The sequence below is a fragment of the Nicotiana sylvestris genome, chromosome 11, assembly GCF_000393655.2.
Source record: "Nicotiana sylvestris chromosome 11, ASM39365v2, whole genome shotgun sequence".
Lineage (NCBI taxonomy): Eukaryota > Viridiplantae > Streptophyta > Magnoliopsida > Solanales > Solanaceae > Nicotiana > Nicotiana sylvestris.
This window is the reverse complement of record NC_091067.1, coordinates 13546385-13563048: the sequence shown is the minus strand read 5'-3', so window position 1 is coordinate 13563048 and position 16664 is coordinate 13546385. Positions and strand designations below refer to the sequence as shown.

Below are 16664 nucleotides of genomic sequence, written 5' to 3'. Positions count from 1 at the left end.
CTTAGCAACTTGTCTGAGCCTCGTTCTAAATTGGGATTTGACACTACACAGAAAAGAAGTCGTACGAAGTACACCCTTCTTCATGATTCAGAAGACTCAGAGAGGAGATGGGTTTCGGCACAGTTTATACACAGTTCACGTAATATCAAAGCGGTAAAAGGCAACCAATTAGCACATTGAGCCAGCACATGTAACAAAACAGATAAAACCAAATATAACAATTTGTATAAGCTCGAATTTCTAACCCTGAACCAGTGGTTCTGGGTCAATATTCCCCAGCGGAGTCGTCAGAGCTGTCACACTTCCTTTTTCCGCCCACGCGAGGAGGGAAGGAGTTTTTCCAATTAAAGGACAATCGAAACGGGATTTGTTTATTTATTTCAGAGTCGCCACTTGGGAGAGTTAGGGTGTCCCAAGTCACCGGTTTAATCCCGAATCGAGGAAAAGAATGACTCTATTTAACAGTGTGCGCACCAGAAATCCGGATAAGGAATTCTGTTAACCCGGGAGAAGGTGTTAGGCATTCCCGAGTTCCGTGGTTCTAGCACGGTCTCTCAACTGTCATATTCGGCTTGTTTATCTGATTTTATACAATTATGCGCTCATGTGCGAGTTTTAACTCTTTACCACTTTTATTATTATATTTTAAGAGAATGTGAACATTGTTTAAAAAACATGTCTTTGGATTGCGTCACATGAAATGCACCCGCAATCCGAAACACATTTTATTCAATGTTTTGGGATTTGGATTTGGGTCGCATGAAATGTGCACCCGAGTTTAAGAAGGTAAGGTTAAATAAATCACGCCTAAAGAGTCTGACGTGTTATTATCTTTGGGGAAGACAGTGGAATTCGCTAAACAGTTCATCCTCATTTCTAAGTATTTATTATGACCAATAATTGAGGGCCCCGCAACGTGCATGTTTATTTGGCGAGGCTCGTCTCGTATTATTTAAAAGGTCGTCCTATAGTGGCTATGTTTTCTATTGAGTTTGTTTCTAATAATGGAAGAAGAAGAACAATCCAATTTCATTTACATGCTTACAGGTTAGTTATAGTCAGGTTCCGAATATGATTTGCAAAATCCAAAATATGAACGCGCATATGGGCAGTTGTTTAGATATTATTGGCCCAGGCCCAATGTGCGTAACGTGAAACTCGACCTGAGCCATCCTTATTCCAATTCGGCCTAGTTAACCCATTTTGTATATGTTCAACATTTATAAGGGAGCTGAAATGTAAAGTACTGCTTGTTTGATCAAGCAATATCCCTACCAATGAACAAACTATTTGTTTAAGGAAGTAACTATTTGATATCTAATCATGCTTCTTTGACAAAAAAAACAATAATGAACTAATAGAACATGGCTACTACAACATTAATCCCTTTCAATTATAAGCATACACATAGAGTTTTCCAATTAAAAGACCTGTATAAGAGTTCAATTACATCATAGCTAACCACATAGTTCTATTAGGGAAAAGTAAACTATCATGCAGACAACCAATTTTCAATACATTTCTAAAGCTAATTTGAAATAATTTCAACTCTTCCAATTTTCTTTGTATTCATGCTTCAAATTTCAGCTTACATTGATAGTGTATCAGTCGGGTACCTGGTATAGGAAAGCAAAAGAAGAAAGGGGAATGATCAGTAGAGCAGTATGCAACAATACAGCAACAACAGCAACAGGGACAGCCCGATAATAGACCAAAAATCAGCAGCAACTTAAGTGCAAACCCAGCAGAAATTTCAGAAGAAACCAACAGCAACAACCAGTGGACTTTCAGTCCAAAACAAGAACCAAAACACTTAACTGGAGCAGTTTTTTAGCAAGTAAAGAACCCGGGGAAGCTAACTGAAAACCAACAGTGTGTCCAAACAAACCAGACCAAAGTAGAGAAAGAGCAGGTGCAGAAACACAGTGGTTTCTGCTTGTTATGTTCAGAAAACCAACACTCTTTTTAACTCTCAACACTTAAAATTATCCAGCCTCTAGTTTCTGATTTTTCCCTTTGATGTCTAACCTCTTTTTTAACCTTTGATCTCTAACCCCTCTTCTTCCCTCAAATGAACCTATTTATAGGCTAAATACAGGCCAGCTCTACTGCCTTGTTTACCCCCAGCCCTCACATTTTGCCCATAACTCCTTAAAACTAAAAAAATGCCCAATGCCCATCCTCCTGACAGCCCCTTAGCATGTGCTTTCTGCCCAAAGGCATGGGCAGCCTATAACTTTTAATTAACCCCATGCTACCAAATTTGGTTCCCCACTATTGTATTAGTTTAATGCTATTTAGTACCCCATTGTCAGCCCATCTTAAACTACTCATTTCTGCTCTTTTCACACCCCAAACTATCCTTGTTAGCTCCTAATTATTATTGTATTACCCCCACTGCAGCAGTAGGACATTTTGAACTTCTGCAAGTTCAAATTCAAGCTGCCCCAAACTGAATTCTAGCTATTATAGTGCAGCTACAATCCATTCACATATAATGTCAAGCAATCAACTAAACGACAATGATTCGATCAGTCATATGAAGCTATACAAATCAGAATTTTTGTACATTCAGTCTTATGAAACTAATCGACATCATTTATCTAATCGTCTATACTAATTATGACATGGAATAATCAGTCGACCCAACAAACAACACGAACGGGGCATCAACTGCCTTCAACAACTTTGCACGACACAGGGAATCTATATGAATTATCTATTCGACGACATTAATTAACTCGAACATGTATATCACCATACGCATTCAAAACATAAACAGAATAACAATCGACCGAATAAAAGGTCTTACGAAGATGGAGAACAACTGACAGAAAAATAGAAATAACAAACAAACTACATAAACATGCTGACAAACTCAAGCAACATTTAAACAAAAAGAGAAAGGAAAGAGGGAACTCACTCTGAAAGCTCAACAACAAACGACCCCAGCTTTGACTGGATTTGCCCATTTGAGGCCGAACAAATTTTAATCGAGGTGTTCTCAACCGAGAACACTTCGATTAAGGTCTATTAGACCCCAACCCTCCGTTTAATCTGGACGGATTCCAAAAATTCTTGTGTTCTAGGGTTCGAACAGTCCGATTTGGGGCTCGAGGATTTGTGGGTAGATTCGGACCAAACCAAGCTTGGTTTGGTCACGAGTGGGGGCAGGATAGTGGCTGGTATGAATCCGGGGTGGGTTGGTGTAGATCGGGGTTGGGCTCGAATCTTCAAATCAAGATTCGAGATGAAGGGGGATGATTCGAGGCAAGGAGGTAACAGATTTGGGTTCAGGGAGTGAAGGAGGTGCTATGGTGTTAGAGGGGTGACCGGCGGCGTAGATGCTGCCGGGTTTCAGGCAAAGGAAGCTTAGGGCGGCTAGGGTTTGGGAGGTTTGGGTTTGGGTTTGGGACGATGAACGGGGGGTGTTCGGATGGGGGCGTGTGGTGTGATGAATGATTTATATATGGGGTAAGGGATTAGATCCTGGCCGTTGGATCGAGTTGGATCTATGGCCAGGATCTATTTGGCACCAGGAAACGACGTCGTCTCCCTTAAATGGGAATGGGTCGGCCTAAGGTTTAAACGGGTCGGGTGCTGGGGAAAGCTAGGGGATCGTTGGATTAGGTGGGACGAACAGTTCATATCAGACAGCCCTATACGGCGTCGTTTGGGTAAGTGGTTGGCCTGATCTGGGCCGTTCCTCTGAATCAATCAATGGCTCAGAAGGGTGATGCCAATATGGCGTCGTTTGGGGCGTCTCTTAGAAGACCTGGTTTGGACTGGGTCTTTGCAAATTTGTTTGGGCCTGATTTTCATTTAAATTTTGGCCCAAATCCGGTATTTTCCTTCTTTACAACTAGACAAAATTCCTAAAAAAAACAAAATTAAACATACAAATATTAATTAATACCTAACAACAAATATCACATGAATTAAAAATTACGATGACAACAAAAATGCGTATTTTGTGATTTTCGCTTTTAAACAACCAAAGTATAATTAACTAATTCCTAAATGCACCAATTATTCCTAAATACCTGCAGCATGTATTTTTGTATTTTCTAACTATAGCGAGGTGAGCATGTACGGACAGAACAATTATCAAAATGTCACATAAATCCTCAAAATTGTACCCGGGGGTAACTTGTTTTATTTCTTTTCCAATTTCTTTTGGAGTAGTTTCCATGAAGCAAAAATCACGTGCTCACAGCTACCATCTCAAAGGAAGCTTGGGGGATTTTACAAAATTCTCTTCAAGGAGTTGACAAGGTGAAAAAGGTAAAACTTCAAACTCTAAGGGCTGATTTTGAAACTTTAAAAATGAAAGAATCTGAATGCATCTCGGATTAATTTTCAAAATTGAAGGTTGTTGTAAATCAACTAAGAAGATACGAGGAGGACATAGAAGATGTCTGTGTGGTAGAAAAGATCCTTCGCACTTTAACACCTAAATTTGATTTTGTGGTGTGTGCTATTGAGGAGTCTAAAGATTTAGACTCTATGATGGTGGAGCAATTGGAAGGTTCTTTACAGGCCCACGAAGAAAAGATCAAAGGAGACAAGAAGTGCCATTGGAGCAACTTCTTAAAACTCAGGCATCCTACAAGGATTATGGAGGTGAAACAAGCTATCGAGGAAACGGACGAGGACGAGGCCGAGGTCGAGGAGGTCATGGAAGAGGAAGAAGTAATGGTAACAACTTCAACAATGAAGTTAAAAGCCACCAAACATTCAGAGGTTGTGGTCGTGGACAAAGAGGAGGAAGAGGTCGTGGATACTACCAAGAAAATAATGGACAAAGGTATGACAAATCAAAAATTGAATGTTATAATTGTCATAAATTTGGCCATTACTCTTGGGAATGTCGAAGCAAAGTTGAAGAAAAGACTAACCTTGTTGACGACAAGAAAGAAGAAAATGAGTCAACGTTGTTGATGGCACTCAAGGAAGAAGACAGAGATGATTGCAGCTCGTGGTATTTGGACAATGGAGCAAGCAATCATATGTGTGGATGCAAAGAGAAGTTTGTGGAGATCAATAAAACAGTGAGAGGTAATGTGTCCTTTGGAGATACCTCAAAGGTTCAAATCGAAGGGATAGGTACGATTCTGATCTCCTGTAAAGATGGTAGTCACAAGTTAATTCAAGATGTTTATTATGTGCCAAAAATAAAAAGTAATATTTTAAGTTTGGGCCAACTTCTTGAAAAGGAATATGACATCCACATGAAAAATATGCATCTTTGGCTTAGAGATTCAAGTGGAATTCTAATTGCTAAAGTGCATATGGCAAAGAATAGATTGTTTTCTCTGAATCTTAAAACAATTGATGCAAAGTGTTTGAAGGCTAATGTGCAAGATGAATCATGGTGTTGGCACATGCGATTTGGGCACTTAAATTTTGAAGCGCTCAAATCAATGGGAGAAAAGAACATGGTACATGGGATACCATCAATCAACCATCCAAATCAATTGTGTGAAGCTTGTCTTCTTGGGAAACATGCAAGGAGGAGTTTTCCAAAGGAGGCCATGTCAAGATCAACCAAGCCGCTCCAGCTTGTCCACACTGATGTGTGTGGACCAATCAATCCACCTTCTTTTGGTAAAAGAAAATACTTTCTGCTTTTCATTGATGACTTTAGTAGAAAGACTTGGGTTTATTTCTTGAACCAAAAATCTGAAGCTTTTGCTACTTTTAAAAATTTCAAAGTACTTGTAGAGAAAGAAAGTGGCTATGAAATTAAAGCTCTAAGGTCCGATAGAGGAGGGAAATTCACCTCAAACGAATTTAATGACTTCTTTCAACTTCATGGAATTCGTCGCCCTCTAACGGTACCTTATTCACCTCAACAAAATGGTGTTGCAGAGAGAAAGAATCGAACGATTCTTAATATGGCTAGATGTATGTTGAAAGCTAAAAGTATGCCTAAGGAATTTTGGGCCGAAGCTGTTTCTTGTGCAGTTTATTTGAATAACAGGTCTCCAACAAGAAATGATAGAGATCAAACCCCTCAAGAAGCATGGAGTGGAAGAAAGCCAAGTGTCAAGCACTTAAGAATCTTTGGGAGCATAGCCTATGCTCATGTGCCACATCAAGGGAGAGCGAAGCTTGACGATCGAAGTGTCAAGCATGTGTTTATTGGCTATGATACGAGTTCAAAAGGCTACAAGCTATACAACCCAAGCAGCGTCAAGGTAGTGGTAAGTCGTGATGTTGAATTTGATGAAGAATTGGCATGGAATTGGGAAGCTGAGGAAGAAACTTCATATGATTTTCTTCCATACTTTGGTGATGAAGAAGAACCAGAGACCGTGGAACCTGTGCAGGACACAACTCCACCTCCTTCTCCAACAAATGTTGCATCTCCCTCTTCTCAAGAAGGTTCAAATAAACAACCGCAAAGGACAAGGAGCATTCAAGAGCTCTATGAGGACACAGAAGAAGTTACTAATTTTGATTTTTTATGTTGTCTCTTTGCTGACAGAGAACCAATGAACTTTGATGAAGCTGTTACAAACAAAAGGTGGAGACAAGCCATGGAGGAGGAGATCAAGTCAATAGAGAAGAACAACACTTGGGAGTTAACAACTCTTCCCAAGGGTCATCGAGCAATTGGAGTAAAATGGGTATACAAAATAAAGAAGAATGCTGATGGAGATGTGGAGAAATACAAGGCACGACTTGTGGCTAAAGGCTACAAGCAAAGGCAGGGCATTGACTAGGAAGAAGTCTATGCACCTGTTGCCCGCATGGAGATGATTCGTTTGATGATCTCTTTGGCGGCGCAAATGAAGTGGAAGATTCATCAACTAGATGTCAAGTCAGCCTTCTTGAATGGCTATCTTGAAAAAGAAGTCTATGTTGAACAACCATTGGGCTTCGTGGTCAAAAACCATGAAGATAAAGTGTTGCGGTTGAAGAAAGCTTTATATGGATTAAAGCAAGCCCCACGAGCATGGAATAGTTGCATCGACAAGTATTTTCAAGACAATGGGTTTACTCGTTGTCTCCATGAATATGCTCTTTACCTTAAAGTTCATACTAATGGAGATATCTTACTTGTTTGTCTTTATGTTGATGATCTTATTTTTACGGGTAATAACCCAAGTTTGTTTGAAGCTTTCAAGAAAGATATGTCCCGTGAATTCGAGATGACAGACGTAGGGCCCATGTCATATTACCTGGGCCTAGAAGTGAAGCAGATGGAGGATGGAATTTTTATCTCTCAAGAAAGCTATACAAAGGAGATATTGAAGAAGTTCAACATACTCGATTGCAACCCCGTGAACACACTGATGGAAAGTGGGACAAAATTGTCCAAGTTTGATGAAGGAGAAAAAGTGGATCCCACATTCTTCAAAAGTTTTGTGGGAAGTTTGAGGTACTTGACTTGTACCAGACCAGATATACTTTTTGCCGTTGGAGTAGTAAGTTGCTTCATGGAGGCTCCTACCTCTACTCACTTGAAGGTCACTAGAAGAATTCTTCGTTACCTAAAAGGTACGATCGATTTTGGGTTATTTTATTCTTCTTCTAATGATTTCAACCTTATGGGATTTTGTGATAGTGATTATGCGGGAGATATTGATGATAGAAAAAGTACAACTGGTTTTGTATTTTTCTTGGGTGATTGTGTTATTTCTTGGAGTTCAAAGAAACAGTCCATTGTTACTCTCTCGACTTGTGAAGCCGAATATATAGCAGCAACGTCATGTACCTGTCATGCTATTTGGCTAAGGAGATTATTAAAGGAGCTCAATTTGCTACAAATGGAAGCTACAGAGATTTGTATTGATAACAAATCAGCGCAGACACTCGCAAAGAATCCAGTGTATCATGATCGAAGCAAGCATATAGATACAAGGTATCACTTCATCAGAGAATGCATTGCGAAGAAGGAAGTCGAGCTCAAATATGTGAAGTTTCATGATCAAGTTGCAGATATCTTCACAAAGGCTCTCAAGTTTGAAGATTTTCAAAGATTGAGATCAAGACTTGGAATGAAGAAGAAAAATCAAAATTAAGGGAGAGATTTGTAGGACCCAAAAAAAAGTGAAACATTGAAAAAGATGAAAAAGAAGTCAAATTGGGTGGCTTTGAAAATTTAATGGGCTGCTGAAAAAAAAAACATGGGCGGCTGATTTGAATGAAAAAATTTCCAAGTTGGACGGCTGATTTGGTTACAACTTTGCCTATAAAAGGGCGCTTTGTTTCGGTTAAAAACACACCAAAATAAAGAGAGAAGCAACATATAGTTAGTGAGAGTAATCCACAGATTATTGTCTGTGAGATAATTAGTGAGTGGTAGTAATATTGTAGTGAAGTGTGTTAAATAAAGAGTGTTATTTCTTTCAAAGTTGTAGTAGTTTCTTGACACTACTAAGTTGCAATATTATAGTGATAATATTGCTCCACTCGGGTATTGTATTTTACCCCGCTAAAATATTTGGTTTCATTGTTACTCTCTTGTGTTATTATTATTTGCTGTGGATATTATTCCTGTGCGGGATTATTTATTTTATCCAACAACAAGTAATGTGTCTTCTTTTGCATGGTGAGTGTATGCAAACTAAGCTCAAAAAGCAATATTCCTTGGAAAGTTAAAACAATTGAAAGTACGATCTCACAAGCAAGGAGAATAACAATTTTCAGTAAATTACAGTGAGTAACCTAAACCAAAGAGGGAAAAGAAAGTGTCATACTTGGGAAGCTCTAACAACTCTCTTTGAGATGCAACTGATGGGAAATTACCTTCACCCTAGGGCTCGTTTGTTACGAGGGATAAGGGATAATTAATCATGGGATTAAATTTGAATTGAGTTTATTCCATATTTGGTTGGAATAAAATCGTGGTATAACTAATCACGGAATTAGTTATCCTGGGATTGTAGTATTTTTTTATCCCTATGAGAGGATGGGATAACTAATCCTGGGATAACTTGTTTCCCAACCAAACGACCCCTTAGTAATAAGTTGTTTTGTCCTCAGACCATAGATTTCTACTCAAATATAAGTCACTCTGCATCAGAAAATGAAAAAAAAATATATATATATATATATATAAGGGACTTTCACTCATCATATCCTATATTTAAATCTGGTACCGTAACAATGTTCAAGGGTGATGTAAAATTACCGTTGAAGCAGTCAATAATGCTTGTATACTCTTTTCCGAATCCTATATGAACGCGGGATGTCTTGTGCTCCTGACAACCCTTTTACTTGAAAAGAAAAATAGATAGAGAGGTAGACTTTTTCTAATCAGCAGCAGCCCAAAGTTGGAAATTGAAATAAAGAAACACATTACAAGTCTACTTAGTTAATTCATTGGACACACGCATAAGACAATAAAAGAATGTAAAGTAAAGCAGATACTTAGTTAATAATTGGCATATTTCTGTCTTTCAACTAGAAAAACACACACACACATACACACAAAAGTACATGTGTAGAACATAACACCAGGTGCAGACATATGCCAAGACTGCAGCCAGGACAAAAGAATCATAGGAAAAAACGCATATTTCATTGACAATAAGGTAACAACATGCACAAGAACATCGTTACTAAAACTTCTTGAATTCTATAGAAGCAGAAAACAACACTTTTTACCCTTGATTCTACACAATTTCCAAAGCTGGACATATAAATCAATGCTTCCCAGCTCTATATAAACCGTTAAACAGAGATACAGAATAATTTTCAAGGACAAAAACACTTGCTTGAACACTTTGATATATACAGAAGCACACATTTACGTACCTTTTTATAGCAGGGAAGAGGAGAGGAGAAAATGGCCACTGTAGCAGCTGAAATGATGCTTCAGTGTGTCTTTGATGGAAGCTTGTCGATGTCAGACATGGATATCGAGAGACGGCCTTATCATAAAAACTGCAGCTGTGCTTTGCACAAACAGAAAGGGGAACAGCAAAGGACGTGTGGTTTTCATAGTAGGAATATATCATTCCCTAAACGGCTAAAACAGAAAGATATGACTTTGGCAATAGCAGCTTCCCAATTCTCTTCTCCTTCTTCTTCTTCTAGCAATAATTCATCAGTCAGGACTGTACAGCATAGGAACCCGATTTTAGGAAGTAGTTGATAGATTTCCAAATACAGTAAGAAGCAAAAGTGATTTCCTACTTCAGACCATTAATTGGCAGTTCTTTAAAGTCCAGCTCTCCAAAGGATTGAGTATTCTGCTTTTTTGTTAGGATCAAGGGCGTGACTTTATTTCTTAACCAAACCCATCAAGCAAGCGTCATGTTCGGCCATGACTTCGCACTTGGGCCTTGCCATAGGCAGGATGTTGGCATTACCCAACACCTTTCTTCTATCCCATCTTTTGTACATTCAGGTAAGTTCATGTATACTTCAGTATCCACTTCATAGGTGGTGTAAATTTCCAAAAGAGAAAGAAAATGCAACAATTTTCGCTCTTCGGATTTATGAGCAAAGACTCCAATATTGTTCTTGTTTCTATCCAGGCTTTAACATATTACTACAAAAGAACAGACCTTTTCACAGGCTACATAGTCCTAGTGATAGATGAATGATCTGTTTTTTTTTATGTTATCCCTTTAGTAAAACTATATTGATATTTAACTTTGCTAATCGAGTTCACCATAACTTCTCGATGATATTAGAGTCGTAAACAAATGTTAAAAGAATGCACGAGTTTTTTTTTCCCTTTTCAAAAAAAAAAAAAAAATAAGCTCATTCAGTAAGGTCAGGGAGAACAATATCAGAATGGCCTACTTTTATGTCTATTTCTGTACTTACCTTGCTTCACAAATACAAGGAAATATGTATGCACATACTTTGCAATCTGTCCAAAATGTCATTTCATTGGTTTCTCCATCTTCAGTTGCTAATGCCATCCCCTCAAGTTTTCTTGTTTATCTCTACTTAATATTCGTCTGATTCTTCTTTGCCTTTGAGAAAAACGTAAGATTTCTGTTTGTGAGTGGTGGTAATCTTAGAAAAAAAAATTAAAAACAGTAATAAAAGTGAAAATATGCGGAACAACCTGGAACATCATGATTCTTATTGTATACAATTCTTAAGAATGTTTCAAGAGTTCTTAACACAGAAGTCAATGTATCATTGCAATTCAAAATGTCTAGTAGGCTTTATAACGTATTTTCTTCTGCCTTTAAAAAATACGCAAGTTATTGCCAGAAAATGTTGAGATGGAAAAGCCACGTCCATATTTAGCAGACCACGAAAAAATTATCACTCAGGAACATAAAACTGAGAAAAAGGAGCATAGTACTAATTGCAACATTCTCATTAACACAATTCTGGTCGTTCATACCACAGATTGCAGGCGATTTAAGAGAGAAGAATACATGTTTCTCTATATATTACTATATTCCAACACACTTATTGCCCGGAAATTAAGTTGGGCAGAAAGTCCTCGACAAGTTCTAAAATCATCACTTAATTCACTGAACGACTTTTGAACCAGTTCGAAGGGGAGCCGTGGCGTAACGGGTAAAGGTGCTACCATGTGACCAGGAGGTCACGGATTCAAGCCGTGGAAACAGTCTCTTGTAGAAATGCAGGATAAGGCTGCGAACAATAGACCCTTGTGGTCCGGCCCTTCCCCGGATCCCGCTCATAACGGAAGCTTAGTGCACCGGGCTGCCCTTTTTACTTTTGAACCAGTTCATTAATCGTACTCTGCATCAAGCAGTTCCAGCAAAGTGAATGAGCCAACAGAGTAACACAGAAAATACAGATAACCAGTAGTCAAACTAGGTGGAATTTTAATATTACTTAATTAGTTACCATATAATAAAAGAGGCAACAGATAATTGCTTAGGCTTAGCAACGTTGAGTTTGTTCTATTTCTCAAGTCAAATAAAAATTATAATGCAAAAGCCATGCTACCTTGTTCATTTACCAACCTGAAAAGTGGCACATAATGAACTAAATGCAATCTTTCTGAGACTTATCTTCTCTGCTGTGTAAATTCTCCCATCAATATTAAGGAGAAAAAAATAGTGAGCTAAAACAAATACAATTGTGTGCGAAAACTTAAAGAAAAGACCAAATTAATCTATGGTAATAATACTATCAAGGTTATTTTCGCCACTATGGATTTTGCACGAATACAATGGATAGATCAGACAAAATTACCACTTTGATAAAATAAATCACACTATGTATGAGTTACCACAGACTTACAATTATTGTACTCAAACTTGGTCATTTTACAGGCCGATTATATGACAGAAAGTTACAATCCATTTCATCCAATGACATTGCATCAATCTATTTAACAATTTGATGGGAAACATCATATTGTTGCAGTAAGGAGTTGCCATATATTACATTATTTTGAAGAAATGAATCTCCACAAAGTATGTAGAAGGATATTCCAAGGGCAAGAGAAGCAATATGTGATATTATGTTGGGGCATTTTTGGTATAAGACTCCTATAAATTCGTATCAGACTTCAATTAGACCGTGTAATTTATAAAACCTTGACATATCCAATTATATGTATGATTACTTCTTTTTTTCCTTTTTTTGTAACTGACACATCCAAGTATCAAGAACAAAAGCATATATTGAAACTTCTCCTGATACCACTTTATCACTATGTACAAAGTACAAACCCAGAATCAAGTATGCTATTAAAATACCCAGTCTTTCTATCGCTGCGCGTGTTTTTGTGTGTGTGTGTGTGTGTGAAAGAAGCTGGTCCCAGAGTCAAGGGAAGAGAATTCCTGGGAGAAAACACTTATTTTGAGGGAATCACAAGACAATTACAATAACAAGAAGAATCTCACCAAATTCTCATGCGAACTATAGGGACAATGCTAAGCAGCAGCATAAGAAAATATAATAATAGATGTACTTTTGAGTTTCCTCAACAAAAACACACACAAGTACATATATAGAACAGACAAGCAAGTACAAAGATATGCCCAAGATTGCTGCCAGGACAAAAGAATCATAGGAAAAAACGCATGTTTCATCAATAATAAGATAACAAGATGCACAAGAACATCGTTACTAGAAATTAGTGAATTCTATAGAAGCAGAAACAACCAACTTTTTACTCTTGATTCTACCCAAGAACCAAAAATGGCCACATAAATCGATGCTTGTTAACCCTATATAAACCCTTAAATAAAGAATACAGAATTTTAAGAACAGTCAAACTTCATTGAACCTCTGATACATAGGACCACATTGCCTCACTACCCAAACACATTTAGATACGTACCTTTTATAGCAGGGAAGATCGAGAAGACGAAAATGGCGACTGTAGCAGCTGAAATTATGCCTCAGTGTGTCATTGATGGAAGCTTGGCAATGTTAGACATGGATATCGACAGACCATCGCAACTGCAGTGTGCATTGCACAAACATAAGGGGGAACAACCAGCCACTTGTGTCCACAGTAGGAATATAGCATTCCCCAAAAGGCAAAAACAGAAAGATATGACTTTGTCAATAGCAGCTTCCAATTTCCCTCCCTCCTTGCAATATCACACCAGAAAGGAGTGTACAACAGACAATTCCTACTTCAGCAAGTAGTTGATGAATCTTCAAATATAGTCACAAGCAATTGTGATTTCCTAGTTCAGATCCTTTTGGCAGTTCTCTGAAAAGTGATATCCCATCTTTTGTACATTCAGGTAAGTTCATGTATACTTCAGTATCCACTTCATAGGGCTGTAAATTTCCAAAAAACAAAAGAAAATGCGACAACTTTGCTCTTCAGGATTAATATGAGCAAATGCTCCATGCATTTTTCTACTATATTTCCACGCTTTAACATATTACAAAAGAACAAACCTCAGATTGATAACAGACATTGCACAACTTATAACCTTCCACAATAAAGGTAATCAGTTTCATAGAGCACAGAATAAAATCTACTCCATCGAACTCACAAGCTACATAGTCCTAGTGATAGAAGTATGATCTGCATTTTTATGTTATCCTTTTACCAATGAGATGTCAGAATGGCCTACTTTTATGTCTATTTCTGTACTTACCTTGCTTTGCAAATACAAGGAAATATGTATGCACATACTTTGTAAGCCCTTTTTACACCATCTGTCACTTTTATCAGATCTTTCCAAAATGCCATTCATCGGTTTCTCCATCTCTATGCCATCCCCTCAAGCTTTCTTGTTTATCTCTATGTTTTTATTCTTCTGATCCTTCTTGACATTGAGAAAAATGTAATTGTTGTGCTTGTGAGCGTGCTAATCTAGAAAAAAGGTAAAACAATAATAAAAATGAAGATGTGCAGAGGGGTTGGAACTGTGGAACATGAGGATTCATGCACTGTATAACTACAAAGAACAGTTTCAAGAGATGATCTTAACAAAGAATTCAACTTATGCAAAAAGTCCAACAGCAAGGGAAAAGTATATTGACAGCTGATGTTTTGCGGAAAAGACGGATTACAATTTACATAAGTCAACTGGTGCTTCATATGCAAATGTTCAGGTGAAGATGCGAACCATCTCCTCCTACATTGTCCGGTGGCGACTCACTTGTGCTGTGAGAATGTGAGATGGTTCAGGATGAAATAGGCGATGCTGAGCATGGTAAATGAGGCACTCTCCAAGTGGAAATTAAGAAGAAAGAAGAGAAGTTGAAGAGCCCAAGACATTGCTCCACTAGCAATTACGTGCATCCTGTAATAGGAAAGAAATAGTGTTTTGATGGCATGGAGAACGGCTATGTACATTTGAAGAATAGCCGTTTTATTCCTAGTTTCTTTCTGGTGCACCCATGAGGTTCCAGTCTGTATAGAAGATTGGATGTCATTTGTAGAGAATAGCATAGATTCTCTGCCTTCTCGTATACTGCTTGTATGCGGGAATTTTCCCATTGTGAATAAAATTATTTACCTTATCAAAAAACAGTATGCGAGTTACTACCAGAAAAAAACGGAGATGGAAAAGCCACATCCATATTTAGCAGATGCAAGAAAATCTTATCATTCAGGAACATCAAACTGAGAAAAGAAGAATAGTATTTAGCTGCAATATATGCCTTAAAATACTAGTGATCGTGCATACCACAGATTGCAGGCGATTTAAGAGAAAACAATGCATGTTCTCTATATATTCTTCTAACACAGTTGTGGCCCCGAGAAAAGAGTTAAGCACAATATTCTTGAGAAGATTTAACATGCAATATCACTTAAGTGATTGAACTACCCTTAGAACATGTTCAATAACCAAATTCTGAACCAAATTAACAGCTTTTCAAAGAACCAGCAAAGTAGGGTGAGCCAACACAATCACACAGAAAATACAGATAACCACGAACAAACTAGATGGATATTTTAGTTATTATTTAGTCAACAAGTAGTAAAATTATGGAGGCAACACACATTTGGTCAGGCTTTGCAACGTTGAGTTTGTTCCAATGCTCACATCAAATAAAGTTATGAAGTCAAATAAGAACTATAATGCAAAACTATGCTACCTCGTTCATTTACCAAATTTAAAAGTGGAGTAAATTTGCTGTGTAAATGCTCCCATTGGAATTAACGAGAACAAATTGTGAGCTCAAACAAATTTGACTGTGTGGGACGAGACCAGTTTAATCAATATTCCGCTGACCATGGAATGAAGCTAAATGGACAAAGAGTCTACTAGTGACAAAATCACCAAGAAGTTTCATGCTAAAATTTGTCATAAAAATGAACCCCTTGATTCTACAGCATCTGTTTTGGAACATCAAAAATGCAATGTTGGGCACTTTATCGTTGCAATATAAGTCACTACAGATTACAAGTCACTCTGTATCGCCAAATAAAAACAAGAGTGATTCTTTAAAATATAGTTCCCATAACAATATTCAAAGGTGACAACAATGACATTTTACTATGTTATGGCTGCTTTGGTTTACACAAGAACTTTAAAATATTGAGATATGGAGTGATATAAGGGGAAAAGACAAAGAATAAGAAAAACGGGCATAAACGTACAACTTTTTCAACATTAGCAGCGCAGAATGGGCAGTTTAATAAAAAACCAAATAACTAGTCTGCTTAGTTCACTGGACAGACTTGTAAAAAAATTAAACATAGTATAATTTTTCCACCTAAAAACTGTCAACCACCACTCCACCAGCATAAGACAATAAGAGAATATAAGCACTCTTTCCTCTAACAAATACACACAAGCACATATATAGAACAGACCAGTATGTGCAGACATTAGAAAAGACTGCAGATTGGACAAAAAAGAATCATAGGAAGAAACGCCTGTGATCATTGATAATAAGGTAACAACATGCACAAGAATATCGTTACTAGAAATTCTTGAATTCTATAGAACCCTTTGTACCCTAGATTCTACCAATTACAAAAGTTGTTCACGTAAATCAATGCGTCCTATCACTATATAAAACCTTTAACATACATACAGAATTTTACAATCAAACTTGATATACACAGAACCACATTGCCTCCCTACCCAAACATCTTTAGCAGGGAAGAGGAAAGAGAAGAAGATGGCAACTGTAGCAGCTCAAATGATGCTACAGTGTGTCTTTGATGGAAGCTTGACATGGATATCGAGAGACGGCCTTATCATAAAAACTACAGTTGTGCATTGCACAAACAGAAGGGTGAACAAGCTAGCACTTGTGTCCACAATAGGAGTATATCA

At 37.7% G+C, this 16664-nt stretch overlaps 1 long non-coding RNA gene across 1 annotated transcript; it reads right to left on the bottom strand.

The window, feature by feature from the left end:
* Positions 1-1477: 1477 nt before the first annotated feature.
* LOC138882315 (uncharacterized) lies at positions 1478-13712 on the bottom strand. The gene is made up of 4 exons (XR_011403854.1): positions 13247-13712; positions 10789-10940; positions 9769-10070; positions 1478-1616 (listed from the first exon to the last, which is right to left on the bottom strand). It is a non-coding gene; the product is annotated as an uncharacterized lncRNA (long non-coding RNA).
* Positions 13713-16664: the final 2952 nt, after the last annotated feature.